Source organism: Lissotriton helveticus, chromosome 7 (assembly GCF_964261635.1).
Source record: "Lissotriton helveticus chromosome 7, aLisHel1.1, whole genome shotgun sequence".
Taxonomy (NCBI): domain Eukaryota; kingdom Metazoa; phylum Chordata; class Amphibia; order Caudata; family Salamandridae; genus Lissotriton; species Lissotriton helveticus.
Window position 1 is genome coordinate 1,316,298,533 of NC_136068.1, and position 18,606 is coordinate 1,316,317,138.

The 18,606-nt window shown below is 44.1% G+C and overlaps 1 protein-coding gene and 1 long non-coding RNA gene across 3 annotated transcripts in view; one reads left to right on the forward strand and one right to left on the reverse strand.

Moving 5' to 3' along the window:
• Window positions 1-18,606, forward strand: part of MGAT5B (alpha-1,6-mannosylglycoprotein 6-beta-N-acetylglucosaminyltransferase B) — a 793,707-nt gene that overhangs the window by 203,008 nt on the left and 572,093 nt on the right. The gene's annotated exons all lie outside the window — the stretch shown is intronic.
• The window catches only part of LOC144767380 (uncharacterized), an 89,157-nt gene that overhangs the window by 10,637 nt on the left and 59,914 nt on the right, over window positions 1-18,606 (reverse strand). The window contains exon 5 of the long non-coding RNA XR_013598182.1: window positions 12,234-12,322. This is a non-coding gene — a long non-coding RNA (uncharacterized LOC144767380). The remainder of the gene's footprint in view (window positions 1-12,233; window positions 12,323-18,606) is intronic.

The window sequence follows — 18,606 nt, forward strand, 5'->3', positions numbered from 1 at the left end:
TTGGGTGGCACAGTGAGTGCTGCAGCCCACAATTAGCATATAATGTACACGCCCTGGGTACTCTATGGGACTTATCACAAATGAAATGTGCCAATGAGATGTGTGCTGATTTGACTATGTTTGAAAGTGAGAGAAAAGGGCAGCACATATGGTTTACCATTGGTTATTAAGGGGCAAGTGTGCAGAATTATGGGGTGACTCTGCAGAAAGGGCAATTTTCCAGCATAAACATATGTGCATTTTTTCTCTCGATACGGCCTCCATCTGCGCATCTTAAATCTCATCTCTTTTCTCTTCAGCACCCTCTTTATTACTATCTCATAAATGTACTTGCTCACATCTCCTTCACTTCACCATCTCCAAACACACAATTCACCCCTTCACTTGTAAGCAGTGCAATTATTTGACTTTCATCTTGTCAATATTTTGACAACGGTATACCCCTTTCACACACATTTGCACAGATTCACAATTCCAACTGGAATACGTGACCATTGCTCCTTGCACTCTGCAAAAAAGCCAAAGGTTTCAAGTCTGTGTATTCTGAACACCTTTCTGAGCAACTGACAGGCACTGTGATCAACTCCATTGCCTTCAGCCGCAATTCCAGAGTTCTAAATTGTGGCCCATTATAAACACATAAAGTCGACTGTTTAAACTATGCACTATATAACAGTAATATGCTACACACAAAAAACTGAAACACAGCGTCCTGGAAATAGCAGACGCTCTTAGTGGAATGCAAAACCACACCAAGTGAAATATAAGCAGGAATTAAATCGCTTAAACTGATTACCTTAACGTTTTTTACATTCATTGTTCAGATACTGATTTGTGGTTTTGCCTGTTAAAGTTGAGGACATGAATATAGGGCCCACAAGGGACTCATTTTTTATTGCTACCAGGTCTGCCTGACGGACTCAGCTCTCTTAAAGCTCCTTCATAACCGACATCTCAATTTGGCACCAAATTAGATAGGCGCCTACACAGGGACGTAGGGGCTTAATGTTGGAGGAGACTTGTCCTACTCATCTGATGTCAGTCACAGAAAAATAAAATGGTAATAAAACTATATAATTGTATTTTTCTGTGACTGGCTTGGGCTTTGGCATGCATGTAGGACATGGAGGGCAGGATGTGGCTGGGCCATGACAGGGATGAGTGGTGGGCACTTAGACATACGCATGTCAGTTTGGCCGGCCGTCTCAGGCCGGCCAAACAGACATGCACACTTCTATTTCTCCAACCCAGCTGTGTTGCACAGACATGTTGGAGAAAAGCTGCAGGCTCCCAATCATCACTGTCTGAGCAGCAGACTGCTCAGACCAATCGTAGTGCTGCTCTGATAGCATGAGAGCAGTGTCTGGATTGCATCCACGGCTAACGCGGAGGAGCATTGCCCCGTGCTTAAAGCAGTGAAAAGAAAATGCTAAAAAAGGAGCGTTATTATCATTTTATTTTTTGTATTGAAGTTGCTGCAGCGCCAAGTTAGGTCGGGGATGTGCACCCCGTGTCACGAGGAGGACAAGTGGCTGCTTCTGCTGCGCCTAAAGTACACATGACTGTTTGGCCGGCCCTATTGGGCCAGCCAAACAGTCATGCGCACTTTGCATGTTCTCCAGCCAGGCTGCATTACAGTCTGGTTGGATCACATGCACAGGCTTCCACTCTCTCTCTGAGAGCTGAACCACGGAATGGAGAGTAGGCAATTTGTGACGGCTGGCAACGGCACCAGCTGGTACATTTTATTTATTCTTTATTCCCCCCACCGTCCCCCGCCCCATCTCCTACCAGCCACCACTGCTCGATTGAGTAGGGAGCCTGTGCTTTCCCAGAGATTACTGGGAGAGCACTGACGCGGCTGTTGACATCAGAGGCAGCGGCAGTGAAAGGTACGTTTTTAAAAATTATTTTCCCTAAATTCCCTGTCCCTTCCCCCGCTCGTCCCGCCCCCCCCCCGACCCCCCACTTTCAATTTATGGCAGGCGCCACTGCAGGGAAGGTCTTCTGATTCACTCCTAATGACCACCTATTGTGTTTGTTCAAATACAATTTACAATGCAAGGGAGGGAAGGTGCTAAATATTAGCTCATGCAACTTATGCAGCGACCTCGATTTGCAACTGCTTCAAGGCCCGGTAACGAGTGGCATAGCGTGGGGAGACCCAGAAGGGTAGTTTCCATGGGCACAGAATTTTGAGTGGCCTTTTTAGGGGTGCAACATTTTAAAAGAAAGCTGGAAGGATGCTTTTCTGCCCCAGGCTCTGGCAACCCACGCTACATCGCTGCCTGTGACCACCTGCCATAGTGCCAGTTTGCTGTACCCCGTGATTAACAGAACTATGGTTGGCATTGTTCTTCTATAGTGTCCATAACACCATAAACATAATAGAAGGAGAGGCAGATAATGTTTACCTGTATGGTGGACCGCCCTCCTCTAGAGGGTAAAAATATCTTACGCTTGTATCTTCCCCCTCCCCCGTACAGGGAGGTCTGGCGGACACAGGGTAGCCATCCAACCCCTAAATTATCTGAATATTTGTGTGGCTCTGTGTTGAGACGAATGGGTTTGCCTAGACTTCTGCAGTATACAAATGAGGCCAGATGGCGCTAGCCCGATGTCAAAATCTCCTCATTTAGGTAAACCTCTTCCCAGCATTGAGTTTCAGACAGCGTCAAAGTAATTTGTGTTTTCTAAATGCCTTTGAGATTTTGCCGTCTTTGTCTAATAAGTGGTGTGCCCTTGTCATTAGATGATGTTTGATTCTAAGCGTCTGGTGTGAGTCTTTAACATTAAACATGTGTGCATCCAATGAGCAGCTGACCGCCCACAGGTTTTTCCTGTGCTTTAGTTCTGGCATGAAATCCCTCGTTACAGGCACTAGTGTCGAATCTATGCTGTAATAAACTGTTTTTTTCATTTTTAAATCTGTTCAAACCTCCTCTGTGTGGGATAAGGTCGCGGGGGCTGCAGGGGCTATTGTTATGCCACTGATCATTGTGTGTTCAACTTAGCACAAGTAGGCCACAAAACTAATTTACTTGGCCTTCATGGTTTCGGATTTTGAATATTGTCTTTAACAGATTTTCTTTATTTGCCAGACCCTCGTCCTCTGAGTCTCAAACGGTGCATCCAATCAGCGCGTTGCTAATTTATTAATGCAAAGTGCTGGTAATAGCTTCAAGCCAGTGCAGATATCTTTATCAAACGTACAAGGAGTATATATAATTTACAAGATTCTTTTATTCTCAGTTCTGCTTCTAAATCGTTTTTGCTTTTTTAAGTGGGTACAAAACGCTGCTTACAAATCCATCAAATCCAGTGCAAATGTAAATGACTGCCTGGACTGTCTTGGCCTTCCCCAAGTGCACTAATTAGGTGTGTGTGGGTTAAGCCAAGGCAGTGCACACCTTTAAGAACATGTCACACTTATTTGAACCCTAAAGGGCTCAAATGAGCATTACTGACTGGAAAACATCTGCTTATCCTCGCCAGGCAGGATAACTTCCTTCCATTCCCAAGTTACATTACTCGTATTACTTACACCCCATAGTGCGCCTAACAATGCAAAGAAAGATTGGTTAACTTTTAATTTTTTTGCTGTCAATGAAAATCTAATACAAAAGAATAGACAAGGCAATAGGTGTGTTTTCTTAAAGTGTATATGCAAATGATAAAACATTACAGACACACATGCTGGCGCATATTACATCCATTAAGCAGACCCCCCAGGATATAGCGGCATAGATTTGCAAATTTAGCGGCACAAAAATTGAAATTTTGCGGCTCAAAAGTGGAAATTTAGCGGCAATTTTTCGGCACCTTATTTTTTTCGTAATCCTTCTTTTTCAGCCTTAAATCAATGTAAACTGATTGAACAGGGTATTCCACTGTGAAACTGGCATGGTTAAAGTGTCTGCAGCTCTACGGAAGCACAGCTCCAATCAGCACCTCGTGAGAGGGGCCCCATTTCCCCCTGGGATGTTCTAGCGCCCATGTATGCACCCCTGCCAGGGCACCACTGCCTCCTAGACCCATCCATTTTAAAAAACTGTTATTTCTATCACCCTTTTTAACATTGAAAATATATTGTGAATACAAATATGACCCATAGAGGAAGTCTTGCTTTGCTGCTAGAGCGCTTTACTATAGCCTTATAGCCCTCCGTAGAGGTCTATACCGGCTATTAAAGGCCCTCTCCAGCGTTAAAGGCCAGAGCCGAAGGTGAGGGCCTTTAACAAGGGAGAGGGACTTTAATAGCTGGTAAAGCCCAGCTACGAAGGGCTATAAGGCTATTAGAACATTCTGCCACTAGAGGGTAGAATGTTTTAACAAAAAAGAACAAAGCCTTATGGGAGCGTGAGGGGATTGGAATCCCCTCAGGCTCCTTGAAGTCTTTGTTCACAGCCAGAGCTGTCAACAAAGAAACATTGGAATGTTGGAGCTCCAGGCTTATACCATTGTTTTCAATGGAGCTCCCAACATTCCAATGTTGTAATAAAAAATAATGCAGCGAATTAAGTGTGGCAATTTAAGTGCCACTTTGTGAGTGGACAAAGCCAAGGCAATGCATTAAAAAAAGATCCTTTTTTCTGAAACCCAATCATCTAAAAGAGACCTTAAAATATCCCCAGCAGTTCGGAAGCGCTGCTGCAGGGTACATAAAAGCCAGGGTTTCAGATTGCTTATGTGTGCCATTTTCATAAATTCACTATAAATATGAGTGACTTTCAATGACTATGAGTGACACTTTCTCCTGAACAAAATCAAGCAATGAAGTTAGGGAAAAAGATAAATATCAGAAATTACCCCAATTTGAGCAATTCGAAACTCTAAGAGTATCTTGAAACTGCAGCAAAGTACCAGAAATTGAAGGACACTAGCCTAGTGCTTTTGTAACCTGATTCACGTACTTTTTAGCAGGCATAATAATCCTCTGCCCTATTTTATTATCACTGAGCTTGAAGTCTGTTGAACAGTCTGGAGAAGTTAGTTACAACGAAGCATGGCTGCGTTGTTAGCATATATGAGGTGTGGTTGCTAGTATCAAAATGAAAATGTCCTTTGTTAAAAAGATTCAGACACTTTACATGCAATGGGTCTGAACGGTTGGTAGCTCCAACAGCACCCAAAAAAAGAATTGCCTCCTGATGTGGGATGCTGTGATTGGCTCAATGAGTGTGGTGCCAGTGGAACACAGACGGAGGATTTGGCAAAGAGTGATGTTTACCTATCCGGGTCCTCTGGAAAGAAATATGAATAACTGACGCAGCACTGGTAAATCTGGAAAAACATATAACTGAAGGCATTATATTTATGTAGTATAACTGACAACTACAGTCAGTGTCAGGTGTCTCGTCCTAGGTTGAAGGGGAAACAAGTATATTCTTGAAATGTTTTAAATATATTTTATTTTGATCCAGGACAAAGAGGATGAAGACTTTTTGCTTCTCTCGCCTACCTCTGAGCCGACTGTGGTTTCACAATCCATGAAAGTAAACTCAGTGACATGATGAGCTATGAAGTTTGTTTTACGTGTTAAAAACATAACTTATTTTAACAGCAGAGGAGAGACACTGCCGCACACCAACTCTTACTACAACAGATAAAACGTCGAAGTACATGTTTTAGTGCTCCCATGTGATTTCTGATTTAGAGACCGGAGCCATGGCCCTCTCCAGCGTTAAAGGCCCGAGCCGAAGGTGAGGGCCTTTAACAAGGGAGAGGGACTTTAATAGCTGCTAAAGCCCAGCTACGAAGGGCTATAAGGCTGTTAGTACATTCTGCCACTAGAGGGTAGAATGTTTTAACAAAAAAGAACAAAGCCTTATGGGAGCGTGAGGGGATTGGAATCCCCTCAGGCTCCTTGAAGCCTTTGTTCACAGCCCGAGCTGTGAACAAAGAAACATTGGAATGTTGGAGCTCCAGGCTTATACCAGCCATTTTAAGTCCAGAGCACTCCATTGTTTTCAATGGAGCTCCCAACATTCCAATGTTCTAATAAAAAGTAACGGAGCGAATTAAGTGTGGCAATTTAAGTGCCACTTTGTGAGTGGACAAAGACAAGACAATGCATTAAAAAAACTATCCTTTTTTCTGAAACCCAATCATCTAAAAGGGACCTTAAAATATCCCTAGCAGTTCGGAAGCGCTGCTGCAGGGTACATAAATGCCAGGGTTTCAGATTGCTTATGTGTGCCATTTTTATAAATTCACTATAAATATGAGTGACTTTCAATGACTATGAGTGACACTTTCTCCTGAACAAAATCAAGCAATAAAGTTAGGGAAAAAGATAAATATCAGAAATTACCCCAATTTGAGCAATTCGAAACTCTAAGAGTATCTTGAAACTGCAGCAAAGTACCAGAAATCGAAGGACACTAGCCTAGTGCTTTTGTAACCTGATTCACGTACTTTGTAGCAGGCATAATAATCCTCTGCCCTATTTTATTATCACTGAGCTTGAAGTCTGTTGAACAGGCTGGCGAAGTTAGTTACAACGAAGCATGGCTGGGTTGTTAGCATATATGAGGTGTGGTTGCTAGTATCAAAATGAAAATGTCCTTTGTTAAAAAGATTGAGACAGTTTACATGCAATGGGTCTGAACGGTTGGTAGCTCCAACAGCACCCAAAAAAAGAATTGCCTCCTGATGTGGGATGATGTGATTGGCTCAATGAGTGTGGTGCCAGTGGAACACAGACGGAGGATTTGGCAAAGCGTGATGTTTACCTATCCGGGTCCTCTGGAAAGAAATATGAATAACTGACGAAGTACTGGTAAATCTGGAAAAACATATAACTGAAGGCATTATATTTATGTAGTATAACTGACAACTACAGTCAGTGGCAGGTGTCTCGTCCTAGGTTAAAGGGGAAACAAGTATATTCTTGAAATGTTTTAAATATATTTTATTTTGATCCAGGACAAAGAGGATGAAGACTTTTTGCTTCTCTCGCCTACCACTGAGCCGACTGTGGTTTCACAATCCATGAAAGTAAACTCAGTGACATGATGAGCTAGGAAGTTTGTTTTACGTGTTAAAAACATAACTTATTTTAACAGCAGAGGAGAGACAATGCCGCACACCAACTCTTACTACAACAGATAAAACGTCAAAGTACATGTTTTAGTGCTCCCATGTGATTTCTGATTTAGTGCCCGGAGCCACGGCTGGAAACGTAATCCTAAAAAAACTTCATTCATTCATAGAATGAGGTGGCTTGCATTCCTCTGGGACCACCGGTAAAAAAGCGCTCCCCCCCAAAAGCAGGTGAGATGAAAGATTTGACCTCACTGCGGACGTTGAACTTTTACAGTCTCCCCCGACACGTCATTCTACAGACCCCCGCCTACGAATGAGGAATGAAAGCTCCGCCAAGCGCCGGGCCTATATCCGGTGATTAATGAACCTGCGCTTCCACAGAGCACCTAGGAGGCTGGAGAAGGCCTGTTCAATGGCAGAAGAGACACGTGGACCCAGCTGGTCGGGGCGCTCGTGCCTTCTGTATGCATGTCAAAGCCAGCCATGCAGAGGTGTTTCTGGATGTTTCCCGTCTTTCATTAATGAAGCCTGGCCTGAGCACGCTAGTATGGACATACAGGACCGCCTGCAGAGGATCAGGGACACAAGCGCTGGAACTCTAGAGCAGAGAGGACGTGACAACATAGAGGCGGTGGGCTTTGCCAATGCAGGGGTTGTGAAAAAGTTTATTAGCCTCAACAAACAGGAGAAATTGGTCAGGAGGAAGCAGGCATTGGACGGCTGGATGGGGGCTCTATCTATATCGCTTTCTGTATCTCTGCCACCACCATCACCCTCAAACCATACACAGGGTATGCAGAGTGTTAGGCACTGACAAGACTGGGAGAGGGACTGGACAGGCAGGTAAATATACCCTCAAAGGCCAGACACAGTCAAAATCTTCAAATGTATACTATTCCCAACTTTCTAGTTGTCATGAGGGTGGTGATGATGGGGCTCTGCTAATGCTGGCCATAAGCGCTGGGACAGCAGGGTGCAATGATGGGTACTGAGAGAAAGGGGTGCCCCAAGGTGGGTGCTGAGGATGAGGGTGTAAGTGTGGAGACTCCAGTGGTCTCATGGGTACAGAGGCAGGAGTTCATCTTGGATGGTGGCGGAGTTCAGTGGGTGGTGAAGAAGCAGAGCTGTGAGGAGATGTGTCACATTAGTTTTGCCCACAGGACCACAACTGGGCTGGCAGACCACCTTCAGGTCCACTTCCAAGGATCTATCACTAGGATGGAACCACTTTGGGGGGAAGACTCACACCAGACTAAGCCCAGGTGTTGTGTTCAAGATGGTTGGAGCCTGTTCTATCCCTGAGGCTTCCAATCAAGAGGCCTGACATCTGGCCTTTAAAACATCTGGTGGTCTTGGGATGAAGATGTAGACCCAGTGCTTCTTACTCAGGCAGCAGAGCAATAGACTAGCAGTCCTACTAACTATTTCACATGTCCACTGGTGTACTGAAGAGTGGGGTCTGAGGGTCCAATACCTGATGCCCACTTTGAAGTAGGAAAAGGTTCTGGAGGTTTCCACCACAAAGGTGCCTCAAATTTACTGCCTCTCAGCCCTGGTCCCAGCTTGTCTGGAGTCACACTAGACTAGTGTCAAAACCTTTGTGAGTGTACTCAGACAGAGGCTTTATGATGTGAAAGTATGGTAGGTGACAGCTCCTCTCTCTTTTAAAGTCAGGTATAGCCCATCCTGCCAACACATATGCCCCTTTGTCTCGCTGTCTGGAAGTAATGTACAAAGGTCAACTGCCCGCTACACGTAGTCATGCACCCAGGACACAGGCAGCAGACACCAAATGGTTAGGATAAGAAAATGCAAACTTTTTAAAAGTGCCATTTTCAGAATTGGGAGTTAAAATCGGACTTTACCATTAAAGTGTGTTTTAAATTGCAATTCTTTAGATATCAAACTCAACATACTTACCTGCTTCCAATTGAAGGTTATCACAAATTAAATGTAATAAGTTAACCCAATGTTATCCTGTGGGATAGCTAGGCCTCACAGTATTCAAAAGTAAATGTAGGAGTTTTTCACTGCCAAGACATGTAAAACTTAAAGTACAAGTCCAACTTTTTAAATGCATTACATCCCGCCCTCTGGGCTGTTTAGGACCTACTCTAGGGGTGGTATGTGTAATAAAAGGGAGGTTTGGGCCTGGCAAGAGGTCTATCTTGCCTATTCGAAATGGCAATCTAAAAGTAAATGCACAGGCTGCAGGGGCAGGCCTGAAACATGTTTAAAGGGCTACTTAAGGGGGTTGCACAATGAGTGCTGCAGTTCCACTAGTAGCATTTAATTTATAGGCCCTGGGTACATGTAGTAACACTTTACTAGGGACATAGAAATAAACTGAATATGCCAATTGAGTGTAAGCCAATGTTCCCATATTTAAGAAGAGAGCACAAGCATGTTAGCACTGGGCAGCAGTGGTAAAGTGTGCAGAGTCCTAAAGCCAGAAAAAACAAAGTCAGCAGTAACGGAAAACTGGAAGGCAAAAAGTTATGGAAAATCATGCCAAGGATGTCAGGTCCAACACTCACACATGACCAAACTCAGACTATTGAGAAGGACCACGAGCAGCTGGCAAAGTACACACATTTCCTCCACCTGGAAGCTGCTTATGTCATAATATACCCCTAGACACTAGCATCATAGGTCAGAACAGGAATACATTTTCTGTTATACATTTCCTACAATGGCACAGTTGGTTTACTGCCTATGTTTGCTAAATTAAAAAGAAACCCCACAGACTGTGCTACCTAATATTTCCTACTCTATCATTTGTCCCATGTGTCAGGCCTATAGAAGGTCATACATAAATAAGGAAACTGAGAGTCTTGTCAATGCAGTGATCCTTAATAAAAAACACGTCTTCATATTTTTGCGGCCACACGTCATATAATATGAAATTGCTAAGTTACTTTCAAGACTCAAACTTTCCATAAAATAAACAAAAGCTTTAATAAGAGTATTTAAGAAATTCACAGTCCAGGCTATTAAAACTGCATCATTGGCATACAGCACCACTTATACTGGATTATTATTCACAATTAGCATATCATGGCCATTTTCCTTTTTAACAAACTTTGAGGCCACTGATGTATAAGAGAAGCAAAATGAGTACCAAAACGCATCCTTGGGGGAGCGGCCCGGGCTAATTTAAAAGAACCGGTGCATTCACAATTCTTCTCATATCCAGTACTGGCTGATAATTCACAATGTAAAACCTGTAAGAAATCCTTCAAATCTTTATCAAGGACTTTTAGCAAGCAACATTGACCATACTTTATATCTATTCACGCAGTCAAATGAACTCGAGGAGTCTATAAAGAAGAAGTATAGAGGGCAGGCCTTAGCAACTGTATAAGTATTAATTAAAATATGTACATTTTATATTGGTCAAGTGGCCCAACACCTGGCCGAAACCCATATTGTCCCGAAGAAAGTATGTTACAATCAGAGGTCTTTGATAATATTCTATTCAGGATGACTCTCCCTATAAACTTCACCTCTGATACTAGCAGTAAAATTGGCCGGTAGCAGCGGGGGTGATCATGTGTACCCTTTTATAACAACAGGGAAAATGATAGCGGATATCTAAGATGGCTGGAAACCAATTTTACAGGCACAATTGACTTAACCATTTAACTGAATACTTATGCAAGCCCATTGGATTCCCTTTTCCGGGCCCAGGCCTTTATTGGAAGGACTTCTAGAGATGACCGATTGGATTTCAGCTTAATCAAATACTACTAATAAGGTATAATTTGCAGACTCTTCTACATGTTCTCCCTAATCCTCGCTCAGTAGGCTATGTGTCTTAGCGAAGGGATCCACCAAACTCACTGCGGGGACCATCAGGGTGAAACTTGACAGCTTGCTTTGTAAATACCCAAGGGTATTAACAGCCTTCCAAATAGCACTTGTATCACTTGACTTTAAGGAAACCACCAAATCTTCCCAGGCCTCAGTTTGAAGTTATTTTCTTCTTGTTTTAGGACATTGTTTTTAAAACTGTCGGCACGCTGTAGTGGCTTGACCTGAGGGCGACAAGGCTGACGATAGGGCACTAGGACCCTGTGGGTCAGAGGGCAGTGACCAGGTCACTGGACACCACATCCGGTAGGACAGGAAGTGGACAGAGAAGCCCAGGACTGACGAAGGGAAGGACGTACTGCGACACGCTCCTGTGAAACAAATAAAAGAAGCATATACCCCCACCTGGTGTCCTGTGGTTGATGCGCCGACGGTACTCCCCAAGATACGACACAGGCAATTATAAAATCTGTTTCTTGGTTCTCTTCTAAGAGCCCGGCATAGCCTTTTATTAGCAAGTGTACATGCAGGGGAACATCCTTTTCAACGCGGATGTTACCCCGCAGTGCTTTTACGACGCGTCCTTTGCAACGCAAGTCGTAACCACAACTTGCGCTGGAGGGCACTAAAGGATAAAGAATAGTATATTTACTATTCCAACACCTTCCCTACTATCCACGGGGACTGGTGTTAGATTAGTGAATTATACTATTCACTATCAGCGCCCAGCAACGCAAGTCGTTGTAACGACTTGCGTTGTTAAAGACGCGTTGTAAAGGCACGCGTTGAAACAGTACGCATGGACCGTCATACATCCATACATGCATTAACACACCATGAATTTGGGTCAAACACATACATTTAATCGACTTTGATTACAGTTCCTTGATCTTGCCTCCCAAACCTACAAAAGCCTCCATTCCCTTCCCTCGACTTTCATCTACAAACAGTAATAAATAAGTTTTAGACTGGTTGCAACCACCTTGTTCAACAGGAATCCCATGACAGCAAATTTCTAGGGTAGCTGTATTCCGTACTCTTTCACTCTCAATCGGGGACTAACCCTGATTTTTACTGCAAAGTTGTCCTTTGTAGTAGGTAACGTAATGGATAGCAAGGTGTGCTCACTTTAGATGCTAGGTGTATCATATGCCTTTAGGATATGATTGCACAGATTTTACGATGTACAAAAAATGTATAGCATTTCTAAGAAAGAGCTCCACCTCCTCCACCATCATCTAGGAAACATAGACCTCTGAGCACGGTAGTCCTTTGCTCCAGAGATGTTCCACACTGAGGGTTATAAGTGCTCTGTCTATAGCAATTCTAAGCAAGTTCCCCGCCTCGTCCTCCACCAGCTAGGAAATACATACCTCTGGACACAATAGTCATTTGCTTCAGAGATGTTCGCATGTGTTGGCTGTTTGGCATATTAAAGTCCAACTTGATGGGTTTTCCAATACTGGAAAAAACACAAAAAAGTATTCATTTCAGTATAAAATGCATATAGGAGATACATACTTGTGACAATTGAGAGTACTTCCAACTGTAAAATGTCCTTCATGCATTCTAAAGGCAGTGTTTCCTTGTAGGTGGAATAGCACATCAGACTCTTAATAGTATATGGTGAGAGAGTAATACTCCTTGGGGTAGTGTCAAAGTCCACACTATGGGGCAGATTTATGTCGGGAATGCGCCACGTTTGCGTCACGCAACTGCGGCGTAAACGTGGCGCATCCCTACGACCCATTTACAACGTGACGCATCTAGGCAGATGCGTCACTTTGTAAAGCCCTGCGCCACTTGTGGGCGTTCCGGCGCAGGGTGGGCGTTCCGGGGCAGGTGCGCCTCGCAAAAGTGGCTGAGTGAAATCTAAAAGATTTCACTCAGTCACTTTCAGGCCAATACTGCGTCAAAACCCTGCGCCTGCCTGAAGCAGGCGTAGGTCTTGACGCAGCATTGTAAAGATGGGGCACCCCCGAGCCTTGCTGGAGCTGCGTTGCGCTTGTAAATGCGGCACACCATGGGTGGCGGAGCAGCCCATGGTGTGCCGCATTTTGCCCCTATGTACATTTTAAAGTGTTGTACAGCTGAAGTGTTTGCAAACTGCGCATGATGCATGTGTGATGTTTCACCTCTATATCTGTGAGGTTCCACCAGGAGAAACTACACATAATAGCACTTCCTATAACACCTATTTAATCGTGTGTATGTTATTTTTCTCTACAACTTTCCAGCTGAGGCTGGTTACTCCGAGTTTTCTTTTCTCTAGCTTGTTCTTTCTACTGGAATCTGAGTGCTCTCTGATGGGGCCAAGTGTGGCATTGTGTACCACGTTTAGATCGGAAAATCAAAGATAAAATGCCATGAGTCTCCTTGAGATGCAGAGGATCATGAAGTACAACACCAGGGATAACAGTGAAATGATACTACAATGGGCCGGCCCAACTTTTAGTAACGACCAACTAGCCATGTGATGTGTTTTGTCCCCTGTATTTTAAGTTAGTGTTCTTTGCGGCTGTTTTACTTCTCCTTCCACATCAAATCCAATTCTCCCAGGGTTTTGTTGAAAGCAAAAAATCCTTTAAACTTCTCCCTAGCTTTAGTTAGGAGCTGATCCTTGGGAGGCCTCAGTTTTTCCAACATCTAACGTTCCCTTGCGAGCACCTCGTTCAGCAGAGCATTGTGTCCATCCTCATGTTCTAAGGTTTTATCTTGCTTCTCATCCAATAATAATTGAGCACTCCATATCACTGCCTTGAATATGTCCCACAAGATCACAGTGTGATCACTTTCTTTTAAAAAAAAATATTTTTATTAGGTTTTATCCCAATTTTTTATGCAACAGTGTGGTCACTTTCAATGTTGATGATACTTGTGATTTTTAATGTGACCCTCTAACTGAAAGATGAAATAATGATCCTGGAGAAGGGACTTTTCGAAGGTGCTTCACTGTGCACACAGCACGTTTGTTCTGAACCACAGAGCTATTGAGTATAACCGAAGGATTGAACGTGAGAACGGTTGAGTCCATATCGTAGATGGAATCATAGAATAAGGATTGTAACATAAAATAATAGTAGATTTGCATGTGCCTGATGAAGATGCATGGAAAGTCAATGACTGTTCAGACTATAATAAGTAATGTATTTTGCATCTTTACTTAGTACAGCACTGTATGACTAGTCATCAGGGGCGGTGGGTGAGATTTGAAAGTGGTGGGGCGGAAAGTGATTGTGATCGAGCACCGTAGCGAGCGAGCGTAGCGAGCGAGCCCGAACCCCAAAAGGGGGGTTTGGGGGGATTACCCCCCCCAAGAAAATTTTGAAAAAAAGAAGAAAAATCGTGCATTTTCAAGCAAATTTGAGAAAGCAGGAAGGTTAATAAAGCAATTGTGAAAGTGCAGTTATTACATTAATAGATGGCATAACATAGGTAGCTGCTTATTCAGTATAACCACAGAGCTTCATACATTCCGCCCTATTATGCTCAGGTGCTGAATTCAGACTATAAGACTCATGGAAATCTCAGCTGAGAACTTTGATAGGCATGTAAGATGCTAAGAAGCACAACATCTGCCGGACTATGAAATGCAGCCATGTTTCTGACTGTGTTAGCTGCACGTTTAGAGGAGCTGGCGCAGCCCCATCTCTTTGGATTCCTGAGAAGTGATACCAATTAAATTACCAATTTAGTAATTAAAAGTAAAGCACGCCTGGTGATTAAAAAGTCGTACATACGATTAAAACAGTCATTGCTACCAGAAACGTTTTTCTAGAGACTAATGACTGAATTAATGTTGAACTTTTCCATGGTTCCTCGAGCTTACACAGCCAGAGAGGAGCAACGTCAGAGATTGAATGGTATAGAGCGAGCCGTCGATGTGAAAAGAATTATAAACAAATCAAGCAAGGAAAAGAGGAACAGAGAAAAGCAGGAAGGATGGAGGGAAGAGAAACAGGGAAATTTCAAGAGACAAAAGGAATCGGAGGGACGGAGGGAGCATAGGGGGGGAAGGAAGGGAGAAGGGATGATTTGAAGGAATGATTAAAACAAGTAAGGATTAGGAATGTAAGGACATAAGGAAAGGAAAAATAGGGGGGAGGAGGGATAAGAAGACAAGGAAACAGTGGATGAGAATCGAAGGGATGGAGGATGAAAGGAAGAAGGAAAGAAAAAAGAAAGAACAAATAAAATAAAGAAGGAAAGGATCGTGGAAGGGATTGTGAAAAGTAGGAAAGGTGGATAGTATGGAAGAATTGTTAACGCCATTGGTCAGGAGCACAGTCACCCATGGACAGCTCCACTGCATTGAAACATGCAGCCGTCAAACAATAATTCTTTCCTGTGTGTTAGATATGTTTTATATACAGTACATGTTCTCGTCTGCCTCATACGAGGTTTGGGATAAAGGCGGTGGTTGCAACCTAACTTGACTGTCAAAGCAGCTGTCAGATTAAGTGGCAATCAGAAGCGGCCATACTAGGTCACCGCACTAAACGGGTTGGATCAGATGACGCGGCACAAAGAAGGCGAGTGGAACACTTCAGTGGCACGCGACACCTTCCGTTTGGCTAAGTTCAAATAAAATGTATATTCTACCTATATATTGGTAACTTTGGGGCGCGGAGACCTCTTTGTCAGGGAACGGTCTTCAAATTAGAGCCTAGACATGCTGCATTTGTCACACTGATGCATTTGTGCACAGTTCTCGTTCTTAAGGGACTCACACAAACTGGCACTACTAAAACTTCCCTTGTGGACGTCATGACCTGATACTACAACACTCCTCCAAGGGAAGGTGCAATGTAGGCGGGGAAAGAGGGGGGGTGGTTGTCCTCTGCCCACATGTGGAATACTGTATACTCTGTGATGCTCTTGCCCGTCATGAGCATTGTTCAGAGCTACAATCCCGCCTTAATTAAGAAAAATGCAATACTTTGAATTTCCATCCAAAGACCCTTTGCGGTTCTTGTAAAGTAAGTAATACACGCCATAACACAAGTGGGTCGGTAGGCTGTGCCAGTTACCCCTATCACTCAGTCAGACTGGGGCACAACTGTCATTAATGGAGGAGGTGCAGAGGCACGGGTGACCCCCCCCGACTATCGCTTTCTTTTTTACCACTTAGCGGGAGGTAGAGGGACTCTTTTTTGCATTGCTAGCATTGAGGCCTGTTGCACCCTCACAACGTCACTACACTTCACCTGCATGGTTCAAGGGAGATAAAAGTGAAGCATGAGAGCCAATCATCTCCTTCAATTAGTCCCAATTTATCAATTGTTTTACAATTCGGCATTAATTAAATAACACTGTGCGTGCAATATGAAAGGTACTCTTTCTGTAATTGCAGGACCGATGTTGTGCATGGTAGGATTTTCGCTGACGTTTCTTCTTTCTCGCCCCTTCTCTGAGCTGGAAACAGGTGGCTGCAGAGCATGGGGTGGAGTAGGTGAAACCAAGATTTTAAGTGTGGGGTTTTGATTTGGCAAACAGACAGCTTGAGTAATTGAAAACGAGGATTCTTTTCTTGTAAGGGTCACAAAGAGAAAGTTTGCTCGTGACAAAGGTGGATGGAGAGAAAATGAGAATAATAGGACGAGAGATGGGGATCGAGAGATACATCGAGAGGAGACAGCACTAGTCAAGGATGGGTGGTGGGAGAGAAGATCAGAGGGCAAAAGGGGAACAGTCAGAGAGTAAGAGACCGCTCCAGTGCAAATGTGCATTTCCGACAGATGACGGTTCATGTCTGGACGTGACCGAGACAAGTCTCAGCAAAAGGGCACAAAAGATACACAAAGCGTGGAAATTACCAATAAACAATAGCCAAAATAGATGTAAAAGCATAAATATACCATTGACATGGTAAATGAACAGACAAAACTGCTGCCTGAAGCCACAGGCAAGAGGAGTCCGTCAAAGCATCGAGGACAGAATGGAAGGGTAAATAATTAGACAGCACTCGTTAATGTTTGCCAATATGGGAAGTGTAACCCAATGTAAAGGATTTTAAAAGTTATTGTGCATTCAGGGCGCGCACCGCTCACGGACCCCGAATCGGAATGGCCATGGCCAATCACTGAATGGCTTCACATGCTGAAGTCACAGTGATTGGCCATGATGATAGTGCGCGGACCAGCCAATCCTGCCGCTGCATAAGCGCCAGGATTGGCTAGGGGGGCCCACAGACTCCTCGCCCTGGCGCCTTCTAAATCAACGGGGCCAGGCTAAAGACGCACCCCCTGGCCCCTTCGGTCCGTGCTGGTCAAATTGCCGGTAACGCGCATGCGCGGGCAAGTTTATGCCTTGAATGCCTCATGCGCAGAGTCCAACTCGCAGCCGGTGTGTTTGTTATTGAATGTTGTTGTGTTACCTAGGTTACCAGGCCAGGCCCACCCCCTGCGCACTTCCGATTACAGCTGGTCTGTCCCGATTCCGAAGCGCTGTGCTTCATTTTATTTTTAGGTGCTCTTGTCGCAGCCGCAGGTGCGTCCACCAGGCTTAGTGGGGCTACGCCCCTACGCCCCAATGGACGCACCGCTGCTGCAAAATGTGTATCAAATGTCAGTGTTTAAGAAAAGAAGGCGATTTTAAAACGTGAGCATGTAAAATGGTGGTGTACCTACTTGGGCCTAATGTGACCATATGACAAGCTAAGGATAGTAGCAAAAGCACAGTAAAGAAATTAGATGAGGGTAACAGAGGTGGGATGGGAGATGTGGGAAAGGAAGAAGCTAAGAGGAAGATGTGGAGGGAAAGGTTAGGTTAGAGAGGGTACAGGACATGCATAAGGGGAAGAACAGGAGAAGATAAAATGAAGAAAAATGAGGGGAGGGAAAGGGAAGAGAATAGGTGAAGGACTAGGAAAGAGACACATATAAAAGGTAGAGAATATGGGAGGGGAAGTGGAGTACAGAAAACAGGCTGGAACACAAGGAAGGGCAACAGACGGATAGGAGGATGAGAAAGATAAGATAACAGAGGTAGCAAAGGAAGGTGAAAGAAGAATGTATGGGTAAGCATGAGGGATGGGGCAAATGGAGAGAAGGAAGAGTTGGCGGGATGGGCGGATGGAGGAGTATGCATGCAAGGGAAGGAGTAGAATCAACTGGCTGTGGAAAGGAACAGAATGGGAGAGCAGAGAAGAGAAGGAGTGCAGTGGGAAAGAAAAAGCATACAGGAAATGGAAGAGGGATGAAGATTTAAAAATGCATGGGGAAGGGAGAGAGGTTGGGAGGGAATCTGAGAGATGGAATGAGAAACATAAGGCATGACAGCGCAATAGAAATGGAATAGAGGGGAGCAAATGAAAGGGTGAGAGTGGGAGGGAAGAAGTAAGAAAAGGCAGAGGAAAATGGGAGGAGCAGAGAGCAGAAGAGGGACAAGAGACTGAAATCGAGGAATGAATAAAGAGAGAGATTGATAGGAAAAGGAGAGAGGTGATTGCAAAGGATATGCATGTAATAGGAACAGACAGAGAAAAAAATATTAGCGATGGGGTGAGGTTAAAAAAGGTTGGGGCAGTTGGAGGGGAAAGAGTGTAGGGTAGTATCGACAGAGTGTGGGGCAAAAGATGATGTGGATGGGAAGTGAGAACAGGGAAAAAGGGAGGTGAGGAATGGAAGTGGATGGAGTGTGGAATGTTTCTAGAAAGGGTTTAGCACAGGGAGACAAAGCAATGAATAGAGGGCCAGGAAGGAGGAAAATGGGATGGAACATTGGAGGTGTGTAGGTTTGGGAGGG